The sequence below is a fragment of the Peromyscus californicus genome, unplaced genomic scaffold, assembly GCF_007827085.1.
Source record: "Peromyscus californicus insignis strain IS unplaced genomic scaffold, ASM782708v3 Scaffold_3__1_contigs__length_106647218, whole genome shotgun sequence".
NCBI classification, from domain to species: domain Eukaryota; kingdom Metazoa; phylum Chordata; class Mammalia; order Rodentia; family Cricetidae; genus Peromyscus; species Peromyscus californicus.
The window spans coordinates 84,388,298-84,406,517 of NW_026294551.1; the positions used below are offsets into that span (position 1 = coordinate 84,388,298).

Sequence of the window (18,220 nt, forward strand, 5' to 3'; positions counted from 1 at the left end):
TAACCCCACCCCACCATCATGGAAAAGTCCTCCTGACACTGTGACCTCATAAATCCTTCTCTAAAATTGTTTATGTCCAAAAGTGTCACAACAAAATCAACTATGACAGGAACCAGGCATGGGGCATATTTGGAGCCCAGGGTTCTAAGAAAGAAGTGCAGAGGGTATGCAGGAAAGGTGAATGTGCTTTTGCATGTGGCTCCATATGCTGACTTAAAATTGTCAAGAGCACGGGAAAAGAGATCTAAGGTAAAGGCTGGACAAGAAAAAGGAGTGAAAAGAATTCAGGGACTTAGAGGCCTTGGGGATTTCCCTGACTCATTGGGTCAATTTAAAGACCACTGGCCTTAACTTGGCTTGTGTGCTTGTTTACATAGACTATAGAATTTCATATTAATGCATGGCCACTATTCTGAGGAGTGTGAGATTCCAAAACAAACAACGGTGTTCTTTAGGGGAAAAAAAAGATGCAGAATCAGGTTTAGCTCTGGAAGATTCTTTCCTTAGTGGCTAGCTGAATAAAACCCAGTTACCAGCATTTACTTCTCTGTGAGTCAAGTATTTAAGTAATATTGGAAGTCAGGCACAGAAAGTAAGATAATGCTGTTTTCTATCAAAATACAAATTAGGGTTTTCTGTTTAATATTTTTGCCATCATTTCTCTTGAAAATACAATATTTTCATGTAAATAAAATCATCTGTAGCCAAGACAACTTCTAACAGACATAATCAGTATATGTAATTATATAAAATGATGATCTATATTTTATTGACTTCAATAATGGAATTGCCTTTCAGAGCAGTTTGAGTCATTACTTTCCTACACTGTTTAAAGCAATTTGTTTTTTTCTAAACCATGGATAAAATAGAAACAGCACAATACAGGGAAGCTGGGTAGTAGTATTGTAAGTATACCTTTTTTACTTTCTTGGTATTCAATTATTGTTTATCATATATATGTATACAATATAATACTTAACTAATGCTTAATAAATTCTTAAGTGTGAGGCCAATAGACATTGCTATTTGCTTTCTGTGTGTGTTTTGGTTTTTGAGACAGGACTTCTCTGTAGAGCCCTGGCTGTCCTAGAACTTACTCTGTACACCAGGCTAGCTTTGAACTCAGAGATCCACCTGCCTCTGCCTCCCTAGTGCTGAGATTAAAGGTGTGAGCTACTATTGCCCGGCTAACATTGCTCTTTTCATGGAACACATTGTAATTGATCAGCCTCCTCAAATACTTCTGTGTGTGTTACTGTAAAGAGTAAAGGTAGATGAAAAAGTTATGTGTTGCTCTGTGTAGGGCAAAATAATAGGAAGTGTCATGAATCAAAGGGAGCATGGATTTGAATCTGCACTCTAATAGAGATAGCCAGAACCTACTTCCACACTCCACTAAAGCACCAATTTCACCATTACAATAGAAGCATACCATTTGGTGTTGGCCATCTCCTTCTTGGCCTGCCCTGAAGGGTGGTTCATATACCCAGTGACACTCCATTGGAAAAAACAAAACAAAACAAAACAAAACAAAACAAAAAAACCTGATTTGCCCTCTCCCAATGGGTTTCAATTGCAAATAGCTTCTTGGTTAGAGATGGGGTTTGTCTGTAATTTCTATTCTCCATGCTGGGATTTTTTTCTGGTTTGAATTTGTACAGCTCAAAATATACAGCATGAAATTTTTAAATAAAAGGTAAGCATGCCAATTTTGTCTTTACATGTTTACTGGCAATTTTAAATGACTCACTTTGAAGTGCTTTATAGAGTTGCCATACATAATATCTCTAGTACATGCTTTTGCTGCATAAGGTTTAACTACTATTGCATTTTTCATTTTAGCATTTGAAAGGAAAAGCTTATATGAAGACAAGTGTGTCTAGTTTTTCTCTGGACTTTTATTTCTTTGGGCAATAACTTTTCTTATCTGCTTCACAGGAGTACCCAGGTATCTGTTCTTTGACAGCTGTGATGTTTAGAGGATTAGTGTACGGAATGGCAGGTTGAGTTACATTACAGCTCCCTTCCTGTGTAGCCTGCCTTCATGTTCCTAAGATACAATGTATCACAGACAAGATTGATGATGACAAAGAAGAAACCTGTTCCCTTATTGTCAGGCTGAACACACAAACAGAACTTCTGAATCAAGTTTGGACTGTAGCTCCAATGCTCTGTCCTTTCAATACAGAGAGAGACTTTTGTTTCCTTTTTGAACTGAAGAGGAAAATTATAGGGTTCTAACAGCATTCTTTGTAAATCATGGATGCATACTTACCTTCACCTGGAATATTCAAATCTGAATTTACTGATGATTTTTTTACGTCAGTATTTGACTCTCCATTTATTCTAATATTTTCTCCTTTCATTTAAATGTTAAAACATCTCTAAATTCTTTTATTGGGAAAAGTGGTATCCATATAGAAATATAGTATTAATTAATACCTGAAGGGGTAAAGGACACTTGTGAATTTTCATCATTCTTTTTCATTTAATTCTTAGTTGAAAATGATATTCATATCATTCCAAGACATCATTCAAAGCTATCTAATGTAAATATTTCCTTGCTTTTATTTTTTCCTAGGCTCTTTGAGCCCACTCCTTGCCACGTATCCTATATTGACCCTATGCCTCTCCATATCATACAGATACAAATACAGATTCTTCACTTTGCCTCCTTGATTGATTTAAGATGCACACTTTTTTCCCTTACATTTTTTATGTGTCATGTAAATAAAGATACAATAAAACAGTTTATATTTACAGACAATTGCTTGCATTTACTTCAAGGCTTGAGTGCAGGTCACCTGACACATGACAGTACATTTCTAGGTTACATTTACGATATAATTGCTAGATCAAATGTTATATACTTATAATAGTGAAAAGGGTTGCTAAATTATTTTATATAGATATTTCATTAATATTTACTTTATCTAGTTATTTGTGACAGTATCACTTTCCACACAGCATTCCCGATAGAATTCATTATTGAATTTTCATTGACAGCTAAAATGATAGGTAAAAAATAGTAGTCAGTGAAGTGTTGAACTATAATTTTATTAGTACTATTAATATTATACATCTTTCATATGTTAAACCCTATTTTACTTTTCAAGTGTGTATTTAAACATCTGACTCATTTTGTCTTGCACATTTTACAAAGAAAGGATCTCCTGTATCTCAGGCTGATTTATGTAGTTGAGGATGATATTAGTTTTTTAAATATTCCCTTCTCTAACCACTCACAAGTGAGAGCATTATGGGCATATTCCCCCATGCCCAGCTTATAAGGTACTGGGGCTCTAATTTAGGGCTTTCTCCATGCCAGCAATCTCTCTACAAATAATTCCAGTCATTGTCTAAGGCTACTGATGGTTTATCAGCCTTATACTAAAGCTCATCAAGGTTTGAGATATAAATGTATACATATTAAAGGTGTTGTCCCTTTGTTTTATAGTTTGAAAGATGCATTACACTTCCAGATTTATTCTTCACAACTATTTTTTTAATTTTATAATTAATTTAATTTTGCATATCAGCCACGGATTCCCCTGTCCTCCCTCCTGCCGTTCCCTTCCTTCCTGCCCTCCCCCCAATCCAGGCCCTATTCCCACCTCCTCCAAGGTAAGTACTCCCCTGGGGATTCACTTCAGTCTGGTAAATTCAGTTGAGGCAGGTCCAGTCCCCTCTTCCCTTCACGTAGGCTGAGCAAAGTGTCCCAGCTTAGGCCCTAGGTACCAAAAAGCCAGTTCATGCACTAAGGACAGGTCCTGGTCCTACTGCCTAGGGGCCTCCTAAATAGTTCAAGCTAATCAACTGTCTCCCTTATCCAGAGGGCCTGATTCAGTTCCATGAGGGCTCCTCAGCTATTGGTCTATAGTTTTTGTGTTTTCACTAGTTTGACTATTTGTCCCTGTGCTTTTTCCAATCATGGTTTCAATATCTCTTGCTCATATAATCCCTCATCTCTCTAGCTGATTGGACTCGTGGAGCTCCACCTGGGGCCTGGCTGAGGATCTCTGCATCTGCTTCCCTCAGTCATTGGATGAGAGTTCTATCGCAACTGTTAGGCTGTTCGGCCTTTCGATCACCAGAGTAGGTCAATTCGGGCTTTCTCTTGACTATTGCCAATAGTCTATTGTGGAGGTATCTTTGTGGATTTCTGGGGACCTCTTTAGCACTTTGCTTCTTCATATTCCCATGGGGTCTTCATTTATCATAGTATCTCTTTACTTGTTCTCCCTCTCTGTTCTTGATCCAGCTGGGACCTCCCGCTCCCCTAAGCTCTCTTTCCCCCGACCCTTGCCCTTCATTACCCCCTGTCACGTCCAGTTTGCTCATGTAGATCTCATCCATTTCTCTGTCACTGGGAGATCCCTGTGTCTTTCTTAGGGTCCTCTTTACTAGGTAGCCTCCATGGAGTTGTGAGTAGCAGTCAGGTCATCCTTTGCTTACATCTAGTATCCACCTATGAGTGAGTACATACCATGTTTGTCTTTCTGAGTCTGGGTTACCTCACTCAGGATGATTTTTTCTAGATCCATCCATTTGACTGCAAACCTCATGATGTCATTGTTTTTCTCTGCTGAGCAGTACTCCATTGTGTATATGTACCACATTTTATTTATCCATTCTTCAGTTGAAGGGCATCTAGGTTGTTTCCAGGTTCTGCCTATTACAAACAATGCTGCCATGAACATAGCTGAGCATGTGCCCTTGTGGTATGATTGAGCATTCCTTGGGGATATGCTCAAGAGTGGTATAGCTGGGTCTTGGGCGAGATTGATTCCCAATTTTCTAAGAAAGTGCCATATTGATTTCCAAAGTGGCTGTACAAGCTTACATTCCCACCAGCAGTGGAGGAGAGTTCCCCTTGCTCCACATCCTCTCCAGCATAACCAACATGTGGATCAATGGAATCAAATTGAAGACCCTGACATTAATCCTCACACCTATGAACATATAATTTTTGATAAAGAAGCCAAAACTGTACAATGGAAAAAAGAAAGCATCTTCAACAAATGGTGCTGGCATAACTGGATGGCTATCTAGAAGGCTGCAAATAGATCCATATCTGTCACTGTGCACAAAACTTAAATCCAAGTGGATCAAAGACCTCAACATAAATCCAGTTACTCTGAACCTGATAGAAGAGAAAGTAGGAAGTAGTCTTGAACACATTGGCACCAGAGATCACTTCCTAAATATAACACCAGTAGCACAGATGCTGAGAGAAACAATCAATGGGACCTCTTGAAACTGAGAAGCTTTTGTAGAGCAAAGGACACGGTCAACAAGACAAAGCAACAGCCCACAGAATGGGAAAAGATCTTCACCAACCCCACATCTGACAGAGGGCTGATATCCAGAATGTATAAAGAACTCAAGAAATTAGACATCAACGTGCCCAACAGTCCAATTAAGAAATGGGCTATAGAGCTAAACAGAGAATTCTCAACAGAGGAAGCTTTGACTGAAAGACATTTAAGGAATTGCTCAACATCCCTAATCATCAAGGAAATGCAAATCAAAATGACTCTGAGATACCACCTTACACCCATCAGAATGGCTAAGATCTTCACAACTATTTACTGTATTTTATCTCATTGTGCTAAGACTATACCTTTTCAAACCAATGATTTCCTTACTATTCAAACTATTCTTTTATCCTGGCAACAACTTCTCAGAGGTAGTTTTATTTCAAAGTTTCCTATACTAAATTTTCTATGAATGATTCAGTAGTATAAAACTCAAGACATTGTTTTTTTCTGCTGAGTAGTATTCCATTGTGTATATGTACCACATTTTGTTTATCCATTCTTCAGTTGAAGGGCATCTGGGTTGTTTCCATGTTCTGGCTATTACAAACAATGCTGATATGAACATAGCTGAACAAGTGCTCTTATGGTGTGGTTGAGCATTTCTTGGGTATATGCCCAAGAGTGGTATAGCTGGATCTTGGGGGAGATTGATTCCCAATTTTCTAAGAAAGCGCCATATTGATTTCCAAAGTGGTTGTACAAGCTTGCATTCCCACCAGCAGTGGAGGAGAGTTCCCCTAGCTCCACATCCTCTCCAGCATAAGGTGTCTTCAGTGTTTTTGATCTTAGCCATTCTGACAGGCATAAGGTGGTATCTCAGAGTTGTTTTGATTTGCATTTCCCTGATGATTAGGGATGATGAGCAATTCCTTAAATGTCTTTCGGCCATTTGAGTTTCCTCTGTTGAGGGATCTGGATGCAGAGATCCATGACTAGGCCCTGGGTGGATCTCTGGGAGTCCAATTAACGAGAATGAGGAGGGTTTATATGAGCGAGAATTGTTGAGACCAAGGTTGGATAAAGCACAGGGACAAATAGCCAAATGAATGGAAACACATGAACTATGAACCAATGGCTGAGGGGTCCCCACTGGATCAGGCCCTCCGAATGGGTGAGACAGTTGATTGGCTTGATCTGTTTGGGAGGCATCCAGGCAGTGGGACCAGATCTTGTGCTCATTGCATGAGTTGGCTGTTTGAAACCTGGGGCCTATGCAGGATTGTTTGGCTCGGCCTGGGAGGAGGGGACTAGACCTACCTGGACTGAGTCTACCAGGTTGACCTCAGTCTGTGGGGAAGGCTTTTCCCTGGAGGAGATGGGAATGGGGGGGGGGCATTGGGGGGAAGGTGAGGGGGATGGGAGGGGGGAGAACAAGGGAATCCGTGACCGATATGTAGAACTGAATTGTATTCCAAAATAAATTAAAATAAATTAAAAAAAAATAAATAAAAAAAATAAAGGAAAAAAAAAAAAAAAAAACCTCAAGACAGAGGCTTTATAGGGTTCTTATTTGTTTCATATCACTTCTTTTTATGTTGTCTGAGTATCCTTATTAATTCACTTACCCATATGTATTTAACATCATCTTATTTGGTTTAAAAAGTATGAATACTTCATGAAGATCCAATTAAATTGATAAAGCAAAATGGGGAACTATGTCTATGGGTTGCATTTTGCTGTTCAAAAACTCAGTGTGTTCTTTTGTTTCTTCAAATCTTTTCTAGTCTTCAGGGGTGTTTTAAAATGTGTTTCAAATAAGATTCATATTTTTTTTTCAACTCATTCCTATGTACTTAGTTATTGTCATACATTATTTTTACAATACTGCTTTCCCCAGTGTCTTATATTAATTTATTTTGTATTTCATTTTTGTGTAATATTCATTAACTTCTTTATATTTTGAAAGCATATATGGCATTTCCTTCTTTGTAGTAGTTTTTCAGTTTCTTTCAGGTCCTTAGGTCCACTGTGTTCTTATAGGGTACACTTTATATAAATGACATTTATGTAAATAATCAGTTTTACCTGGGTCTTTCTCTCTTCCTTTTTCTTTTAATATTTCACAATTGTCTGTATCTAGGGCATATGTATAAATTAACAGTGCATCTATAAGAAATGTTTTATATACTTACCTGGCAGGGGAGATACCATGATCATGAAGGTGGTTTTCCCAGGGCGAGGCTTATCCATTGCACTCCGGATGTGCTGACCCCTGCGATTTCCCCAAATGCGGGAAACTCGACTGCATAATTTGTGGTAGCAGGGGACTGCATTTGCGTTTTCCCCTGAAAATTAAAAAAAAAAAGAAATGTTTAATAAAGTGACAGTGACAGTAGTTTTACATTTGTTTTGTACTTTACTGTTATTTTGTATAGAGAGGAATCATGGGCTACAGCATATACGTACACATTAGAGGACAATGTGCAGGGGTCAGTTCTCTCCTACTAGTACGTCCTGGATATCAAACTCAGTTCATCAGGGTTAGAAGTATTACAAACTGCTGAGCCACTTTTCAGGCCTCTGTGATAGTATCTTAAAATATTAGCTGTTTTTCAAGGTTTTCTATTACTGGTAGCTCTACCTTTAAGCTGAAGTACATGACTCTTTCATACTGTGGAAATGGGTATCAATCTTAACTCAGTGAAATCTGTTTGTGTATTTGTTGAGAAACGACTCTCATTATCTTATCCAGTCTCACTCTGAGTCCTGTTTGGCCCCAAACTTGAAACCCTCCTCTCAGCCTCCTGGGGACTGGAATTCCAAGTGTGTAGCCACAAGACTCTTTAATCTTACTGGATTTGAAGAGTTGCTTTTGGAAGATAATGTGTTTTTACTTATGTGTGGACATACGCAAAGGCTTTTATTTTCCTGCAACATTAATATAGAGACACATAAATGTATTTCATCACGATGCAATAGAACTGTCTTTGAATTCCTGGAACAAATCTTGTTTATGATATCTTTCCTTTGTTACAGGATTCCATGCCGTAAAATTTTATTTGCCCATTTGCATAGATATGCATGTATGATATTTGGTTCATATTTTTATTTTGTGCATGTGCTTAATCATTTAAAGTTTTATATTCTGTAAGAAAAATTTGAAAGATGTCTTTTTTCAGTTCTCTAAAAATTGTTTTACACTTTTACAAATACCTGTGTCAGTCTGGACAGAATTTTCAACAGTGGTATCTGTCTGGATGTTTCCAGGTTCATGGTACTCTTTCAAATAATTGGAAAAGAAGCATGCATCAAAACCAAAGCAGTTTTGTCAAGAGCAATGTGAGAGTGCAAGTTTTAGAAAAACAGTTGTAAACCTGACAGCGCATCCAAGAGCTTTGATGGTTGTTTGGGACTTCCTTTGATGGGGTCCAAGACAAGGAAGATGTGGTTGCTGAGGATGTAGCTGGAGTGATTTTTCTATTCCAAATGACACTGAGGTTTATGTAAATTTTCTCTATTGCGCATGCCCTTTCCCATGATTCGTGTGATTTTTTAATCACCCTGTATGCCCAATTATACATAAGCCAAAGATGGTAAGTAGGAGATTCTATCTAGATTTCACTCAGGGGACACAATTTGCCTTATTTCATATGCACGCAAAATCTGCCCTGGCTTGGTTGACCCACTTCCCTTGGTTTTAGGATGTGTGGTCAGACATGTTTGAATGGAAACAGGGATTTCTACATGGAAAAGGACTTTCTTGGGTGAATAACATTTCCACTGTTTATTGCAGATGTATACACAACCTGTTGCAACTGAGAACATTTCAGGTTGTCATTAGATTGCTAGGTGCATTGTTAGGAAAAGGTTATGTTTATGGGCCTAGCCAAGTGAAGTGCCAGATTGCTAAGTTATTCCAATACTAGCCTGCTTTAGAACAGCCTTGGAAAAATCCTGGGCTGGAAGTATAGCTATTTGGTTTATGTTTTTAGTTCATCAGTGAAATAAATAGTTTTTATTGTTTCTCACATAAGATCTACTCTGGTAACTTGCATTTCATATAAAGTACACCCCTAGATAGAGAATTACAGGTGGTCAAGGGCTACTGAGAGGGAGAGAACCAGTTTTGAACAAGGACAGTCTGCTACAACTGTTCAATCCCAAGTGGCTGGCTTTGGACAAATATGTACATGAGCAACACCAAAGGGGTTCAGTAGATTGAGTGTGTGTTTGTGTTTATGTGTGTGTGTGTATGTACACTAATTATTAAAGAAGATGAATTGTGGTGTTTGGGAGGGGTTGGAGGGCAGAATAGTATAGAAAGTATATAGCTGTCATATGCATATATGAAGTACTCAAAATACTCACTATAAAAATTACATTTTCCCCTAAAGGTTGAACAAAATGAATGTCAAATAGAGGAATAGATAACTAGCTGAATAGATAAATAGTTATTTGTTTCATGGTATGAATAACTGATGACAATGTGAGTATGTGGTTTAGAAATGACATGTAAGAAACAGATAGACTGGTGGAACTTTCTGTTGTATATTATGATATATTATTTTCTAATCATAGTGATAATTCAGGTATATAGATACATAAGTAATAAAAGAGGACTTACGTGTATTCGGTTCTTAGTTGAAGTCCACCATCACTGAATGTTTTTCTATTATAAAGTTATTCACTAATAGAACAGGACTGTAAAAGGACAGACTGAGAACATGACAGGATGTGCCATTGAAACTTGATATGTAAAAAATGTACAATCTAGATTTATCTAAATTCCTTGATGTTCTGAAAGCAATTACATTGCCTGTCAGTGTATGATACATCTCTCTGTTGAGAAATACACATCTGTATTTCCATTTGTACACAGGTCTCCATATGTAGTATCATAACATCAGTAAGAAAGCACTTTTCACTTCAATGTTTAGTTGAATTTAAACAAAGTGTTGTTCACATTATAAACATAAGTTGTCCTTTTTTAAATGGTGATATAATTACAAAGATTTGTGGAAGTCTCAAAGCATTCATTCCGGGATTACCTCATCAGTAGTGAAGTAAATAAGAATATGGAATACAAGTGACTTTCAAAGGATTTATAAAATGCATCAGTGTTGACCATTTGTCCAGACTTTGGGTGGGCATGCTTTATGTATTTGATACTCATACTTAAAAGATACAATTATTCCTCATGTGATAGGAAAAATGACCACTAAAATTTACCCATGCTGTAGTCCTCAGAGTCCCGGGATATGGTACATTGTGTAACAACAGGGACCCAAGGCTACCTGAGATATCATTCCTAATTAACAGAATTTACATAAATTAACCTGGATCGCCCAGGCAAATCCAGTGTAGTAACAACATTCTTTAAAGGAATAAGAGGGTGCTGAATAAGAGAGTCAGTGTTAGTGACCTGGTGTTAGAGAAACTCAATTATATATCTCTGGCTTTAAATATGGAGGAAAGAATTATAAAACAAAAAAAGGGTGGACTCTTAATGCTGAGAAAAAAAAAACAGATATTCCCTTAGAATTTCCATTGAAAAAATTTAGACATGCAGACATTTGGACTTCAGTCAAGTAGAACCCATTTTTGCCTTCTTTACCTGCATAACTGCATAACTGAAGGATATTGAACTACTGGTGGTTTAAGCTGATGGATTTATGGAATTCTTTCAGTTGTTTTTTTTTTTCAGCAGCAATAAGAAGGAAAGACACTCATTAAAGTTTTGTAGCTTCTAACTGCTTCTTATTTTGTTTTGTTTGTTTCCAATGTAGGTACGAATGCATAATGAATCAACTTAAGGCCAGAAGTCTGAAATTCTAGAGATAAATAATTATGTTTCCTTATCAGATTTGTTGTAGTAGTTGACTTACTGGTCCTGGGAAAATTATATGTCTGCTATAAGTAGCAGTGGGTGTTTTATAGGACTCTTTGAAAATAGCTTAAATTCAATGCCAAATAAATCTTTCCAGTAATAATCCTGAACAGTGACACTGATGATTTTGAAGAGAAATTGTCATGTTTTGAAACTAAGTTTAATATCTAAGAAAAGTAGTGTGAGACTTATTAACTCATATACATAGATGAGCAATATCCAGGTACACATATGTACAATTTTAAATATATATAACCAAACATAAGTATATGTATATTTGTGTTCATGTACCTCCCCATACATAAGGTTACTTAACTCTAATTTTTTAAAGGAATGTTTTGTTTTCTGAAAATATGTGTTGCAAGTTTTACTAGGACAGTAAAAACTGTAACAATGGGTTGGGGAGGAAGTTACTAATGGACATATTTTTTCTTAATGAAAGTATTCAAAGACAGCAGAAGACATATATTCCCATGGCAAACTTAAAAATAACTATATTTTTGCATACTTGTTGAGAAATGTACCCTTCCAGTCAATAATTTGATCACGGTCAAGAGATCATGCTTGAGTAGATGTGTGGCAGCATGGGGGAGTATCCTTGGCTGAAACACAAAATGAGCTGAACTTTCAAGATGATATGAAGTGTCTTTCTGGTATTTTTGTTAATTAAACTGTGAGAAAAAGTTGCAGCGGTGTGTGTACCCTGTGGGAAGGTTTATTGCTTTTCTGAAGTAGTCCAGGAAACCAAACCATGAGCACTTTAGGAAGCAACACAATGTGCAAGGCCGAACTCAGATTAGCAGAGTTGTTTTGAAGAGGCATCAAATAATTGATCAGGAAGGAAAACTGTGATTATAGAATAAAATCACAGTTGAATTGTAGCAAATAATTGCAAAAATAATTAAAGTCACAAATCCTCCCAGTAACAATGTGAAACAATTCTCTTTAGTGCCCCACAGGGATGGGACTTGCTGGCTTTGATTGGGATTAAACCTGGAGGTAAAAGAAAAAGAGAGGGGTCTAGAAGAAATCATATTGAGAACATATCATCTATGAGAAAAAAATAGAGTTTCTAAGAAGGGAGTATGGACGTTATGTAATTTCCATTTCAAAGGATATAATTTATTATAGTTCCTTTAATGATTTTTTTTAAGGGGAGCCAGGACAGGCGTGGGCTTCCACACATTGACAGACTTCCGGTTCTCAGTTTATTTCTTTTGTGCTGTGGTGAAATATAGATAACTTGCCTCAAATCTCCAGCTGAAAAAAATATGAACTCAATTAAGGGAAGTCTTTTTTTTCTTCCCAGTGAGAATTATAAATATGATTATGGTAAGCAGAGGCTGAATTCAAAAATGTAAAAATCACAATTGCTTGAGCTTTTGTGCATAAACAGCATATACAACGCAATGTGCTATTACTAGATAGAACCCCGGTGTCAAAGAAATGAATCTCAAAATCTGTCTTGCATCCTTTATAAAATTACATAGTAATAAAAATACAATACATTGCTTATATTTACAGTTGGTCTCAACATTACACATTCTGTAATTCTCTCCATGTATATGTTATGATCCAAGTATAAATATTGGCCCAGTCTGGAATGTCTCAGATTTCTCAGAAATTTAATACATAAAGTAGCCCGAGCAAAAGAGGTTTAATAGAAGAACTTTAAAAAAAAATAATCATGTAAAATGTACTCTTGAATTCAAAGCACACGATGTTGAAGTCTCTCCATAGTCCCTCTTTAGTGTGTTCATTTCTGCTTTGGAAATCACACATTCCTTAAGCTCCTCTTTCTTTACAAGCTACATGCAGAAATATCTTTCCTAAAGCATGTTGTGATTTCTTCTCAGCCAACATTTTGCAGTTTGAAAATTGTCTTTGTATAAGCCCAGTCTCTCAAGTTTTTTTTGTTTGTTTGCTTGTTGTTTTGTTTTGTTTTTGTTTTTGTTTTTTAATCCTGAAGCTTCGGTGATACTGGGCTTTCACTTCATTGTAGCATAAACTGTTAGGACGTAAACTGATAGCATAAATTGGTTAGGACAACATAGTGACACCTCCCCCATGTAAACCATACACTCAGACCTTGCTGCAATCCTCATCCTTCTGAATACCAGTTCTCTAAATACATTAGACATCTGATCAAGAGTTATGTCCTGTGCCTATTAACCTTCCTTCTGGTTTACTTTTGGTCTTTCTCTTTATCCCTCTTGTCTCCTGGATTGCAGGGCTGGTTTCTTCTCTTGTTCTTACTGGATCCAGGATATTTTCTTTGTGTATTGTTTTCACCTCTGGCGTTACAGTTAACCCACATGATCCGTTTCTTTTCACAAATTACCTTAGTGCTAAGGCCTTTATACAGTCTGTTATTACCAGAGCAATTGAGATAGCATTGTTCCTCTGTTGAAAAAAAGATCAGAGAGCCATTGAATGATGAGAGCTAAATCCCTGCCATGCAACCAGGTGACCACAACATTCCTAACCATTCCACAGCTACACCCCATCACTTCCTATTCTGTAGCCCACTGTTCTCCTTCAGGTCCTCAAATACTCCAGATGCCCCAACCAAGGGCCTTTTCTCTCATAACAGTCATTATTTCTCACCTCTTGTTAGTTCTCGTCTGATGTTTTCAGTGAGCCGTACCTTGAATACGTGGTCACATGGAATACATCTACCTGCTGTCACAGACATTGAAATCTCTGACTGATTCACATTCATGATTACTGTCATTATTCCAACTTATTATTCTCAAAATTGCATGCTTTGTAGATGTATCTTGCCTATTGTTTATTGTCTGTCTTCACTACCTGACTGGGGAACAAGAATCAGAGTCTCCTTATCATTCATTCATCCTCCCAGGAACATAAAACAGTGCAGTATTTAAGAATATTAGCTTGATAACTGGATCAAAGGTTCTGTGTGATAAAACCCAAAATGGATGTGATCTCTCATACCTATATTCAGAAGCACTTTTGTTTTTAAAGAATGAGGTATTCATGATATATCATGGCCTTCTAAAGCAGAGTATTGATATTTTTCTTTTGCTGGGACATCTCTTCTAACAGGAACCCCTGGAATACTGATTCAGGTTTAATAAGCCATTCTTATTCTTACATATTTCAGTGGTAGAAAAGACAATGAGACTACACTCGTGTTGGCTTTGTTTCCTCCAACTAGCAAAGAGTTAAAATTGTCACTCTTTCACTCACTTGCATAGTTATGTGCTAAAACAAAAAGAAGAAAAGCAAAAATGCAATTTAGGCAGTAGTAGCCCACCAAGCATCTTTTTAGCCTGTGTTTCCCAAATGATTTCCCAACAATCATAGTAATTTAGTGTGTTATGTTCTTGATTCTCGTGGGCCGGGAGTGATTATGTAAGAAAATAAGGTATTTTGTGCTGTTTGATACTGTACTTAGCAAAGGCACACCACCAGCTGACAGGAATCAGGCAAGGAAGAGCAATTAGGCAGAAACTGCCCAGAGTGTGCCTGAGCTTAATGAATGTAGAAAGGTGATGAACACTGGTTGTTTGGTCAGCATACTGGGAGTTTGTAGTACAAAGTCTATAGCTTAGAAAGGAAGAAGTATTAGTGAGCCCTGCATGGTTAATGACCACTTTGAAATTCAGAAAAGGTTGCTTGTTATGTGGATGTGTGGGAGACCAGTCCAAATGTCAGGGACTCGTGTGGTCTGTATGGTATACCACAGGATTCCCTGCATCTAGTGGCCTGTGCTGCAGAAAGAGGCTGTGTTCTACAAGGTTACTGTTCCCCTCCTCAGAGAAAGCATTACATCAGTTTACAGAAAGCTTATTGCTTAATATAAAATAAAGTGATCATGGAAGGTAGTGTAGGAATCAAGATATTTGCTTGGATGAGGAAGGGATTCAAAAAGACCAAGTTAAAGACCAAGTTAGCACAAAATGGTTAAAACTATCGAAAGTAAAGGGTAAACAAACATCTGTGACAATAAAAAGAATCACTTTTCATAAAATAAAAAAAAAAACATGTTAAGTCAACAGAACTAGTTAACCAATGTCTTGGTTGCCTAACAAGGTGATACAATGGGTTGGAAGATTTTGCAATCATAGACAAACCATCTATCTGACTTGATTCTTATGAGCTCTGGGATCTTAGGCATGTTCTTTAATACCACCCACGATTGATTTTACTATTTGGACAATGGGACAATATACAAAACTCATGGCTTGTTGAAATGAGAAATGAATGAGATAATGTCTGAAACAGCGGAAGGCTGCGGTGCTGCATAGGCAGTGTGCAGCATGTATCTGTGCTCTTCTGGTGTTATGTGCCCTGCAGCTAAGGGACTTAACTTTTCAAGTTCAGGTAATAAAGTTCAAAGGAGAAGAAATCGGGAGATGTAAAAAGGCCAATGGAATGCAGAGATGGCTCAACTGGCAAAATTTATCCCCAACACCCTGTATAGAGTAGCATCATAGATGTACAATCCCAGCCTGGAAGATAAAGACACACATATCCCTGAAGCACATCAGTCATTCAGTCTAGCTATAACAGTGAGCTGAAAGTTCAGTGAGAGATTCTGCCTCAAAAGTAATATGAAGTCTGATAGAGAAAGACATCTGGCATTTATCTCTGGCTTCATTCATACACACACCTGTGCATGTGCACCCAAATATACATGTGCACAAATCCACAGGACCACAAATATGTATAGACATATGCTACACACAGAGGTATAGACACACACGTACAAACAAAAGCAAAGTTTAAAGTTTGACAGCATTGTAAAGAGTAAACAAAAATGTCTCAACTATTTTTCATTCACTTCATATTATACTGCTTCCTGGGTTATACAAATGCTTTATGACAACAAAATATAGCAAATTCCTCTGTTATACCCTTACATTATTTAACTATTTTGCTAATTCAATCATACATAAGCACATATGTATATTTATGTATATACTTAAGTATACAAAACACCTTTTTTGCACATTGAATGCATTATTGCTAATATTTTTAACGAACTTATGTTTTAAGAACAAAAAATATTTTTCTCATCAAAAAAAGTTTACAGGGCTGAAGAGATGGCTCAGAGATTAAGAGCATGGCTGCTCTTCCAGAAGTCCTGAGTTCAATTCCCAGCAACCACATGGTGGCTTACAACCATCTGTAATGAGATATAGTGCCCTTTTCTGACCTGCAGGGATGCATGTAGGCAGAATGCTGCATACATAATAAATAAATATATCTTTTAAAAAGTTGGCAGCATTTTGATTGTTACAGAACACTAGAATTGAAAAATGTCTTCTTATAACCACTAGACTTTTCAGCTTTTTATTTTATAAAATAATTTTATAACTATGTACTTTACATACTACTTATTTGGGGGAATTTTAAGTTTTTTTCCACTAGTATGTACTTTCTTAGAATCAATTACAAGTAATTCTCTCTATCTCTTGTCTTCCACTTCTTCTCTTTATTTTCTTTTCTGTACTTTTGACCTTAAATGCTGTTTTCTCTTGATTCCTATCACCACTGGTTTCTACACTATTCAAATTAATTTTTGTTCTGATGATTCTAGAACTCTTTCATCTATTATTTTCATTCCATTCTTACTATATATGCAATAAAATACATTGGAAATCAAGAAATAATGACTTCTACTGCCACTGTATTTTTGATTTAACTATAAATACGTTCCATGTATTACTTATGAATTTCTACATAGCCATTTATCTAAAATCATGGTGACACAAAACAATGAACATATTTTGTCGCAAGTTTCTGTGAGAAAAGGATCATGGTATGTCAGCACTTTAGGCTCAAAGTTTCTCATAATGGTACAGATAGCCAACAGCCAGAGCTGCAACCTTGTCTGAAGGTTTGACAGGAAATCAGAAAATCTGCCTCTGCACCCATAAATGTGGTTGTCAACAGGCTTTATTCCATGGTCACATGGATGTCTCCAGGTGGCTGGATCATAAACTAGTAAGTGGCTTCCTTCAAGACAAAGAATGCAAGAGAAAAGAAGTCAGGACGCTTGAGACAGACTATATAGTGTTTCATACTTTCGTTGTGTAAGTGGCATTATGCCGCTTTTGCCACAGTGATTTTTTTGTGCATACATTTTTTTTAACTCATCTATTCATTTTGCATCCTGATTCAAGCCTCCTCCTCATACTCCCACTGCAGCCCCTCTCCCCTATCCCTCCTCCCACCCCCAACCCCCTCTTCCTTCTCTGCAGTTGAGCATCCATTTACAGGTTGAGGATTACACAAGGACATGCATGGATGAGAGCAAAGATCATTGGATTCTGCTCATGAAGACCATGTCCCATCTCAAATGCCTTTGGTTGTTTATCTAAATGTTTCAATCCTGGCTCTCAATGTGTTTTTGTGCTTACATATCTGTAGGTTCTAGTATGAACTCTGCTTAAGCTATTGACACTTCAGGTAAAATGTATGCATTTTGGTTTAGGATTGTTTGAATAATTCTTCAAAGGCAATGGATTTTATTATCTTTTTTATTTCATGAACGATTTAGGATTACCAAAAGTCTGTTATTTATTTTCTTTTGTAGCTTTACCTCCCAATTAGTATCTGTACCCTTGCCTGGAGAATGTTCCTGGGAAGCAAAATGGTCTTAGACAGGGATGCTCACTCTTCAGTCCATTTATATATTCTTATTAATAGTAGAGCTTGATATCCATAGGCATAAAACCAACTTGATTTTTCTGGGACATAGCACTTAACAACTTGCACAACTCTTCCAGTGTGCATAAGTGTGGTTCCCAGCACCTATACCAGGCAGATTACCTCAACTTGTAACTCCAGTTCCAATGGATACTATATACTGTTCTGGCCTCTGTTGGCACAGGCACTCATGTGCACATACCACATCCCAATTACACACATATATAGGATTAAAAATAAATCTTTTTTTTAATTTCTTGAATTTTCAAGATAGAATTTTGACAATTACTCCAACCTTCTTATATCTACTTCAAATATGTAAACATCACTTTTCGGAGCAGACTGCTAGCTTACAAAAGACCATGAGCCCAGTCTTCAAAGCAATGCAAGC

The 18,220-nt window shown here is 37.1% G+C and overlaps 1 non-coding gene across 1 annotated transcript; it reads left to right on the forward strand.

Moving 5' to 3' along the window:
- The first annotated feature begins 7,445 nt into the window (after positions 1 to 7,445).
- Positions 7,446 to 7,609, forward strand: LOC128123539 (U1 spliceosomal RNA). Its single transcript, XR_008222718.1, has one exon. It is a non-coding gene; the product is annotated as a U1 spliceosomal RNA (small nuclear RNA).
- The last annotated feature ends 10,611 nt before the right edge of the window (positions 7,610 to 18,220 follow it).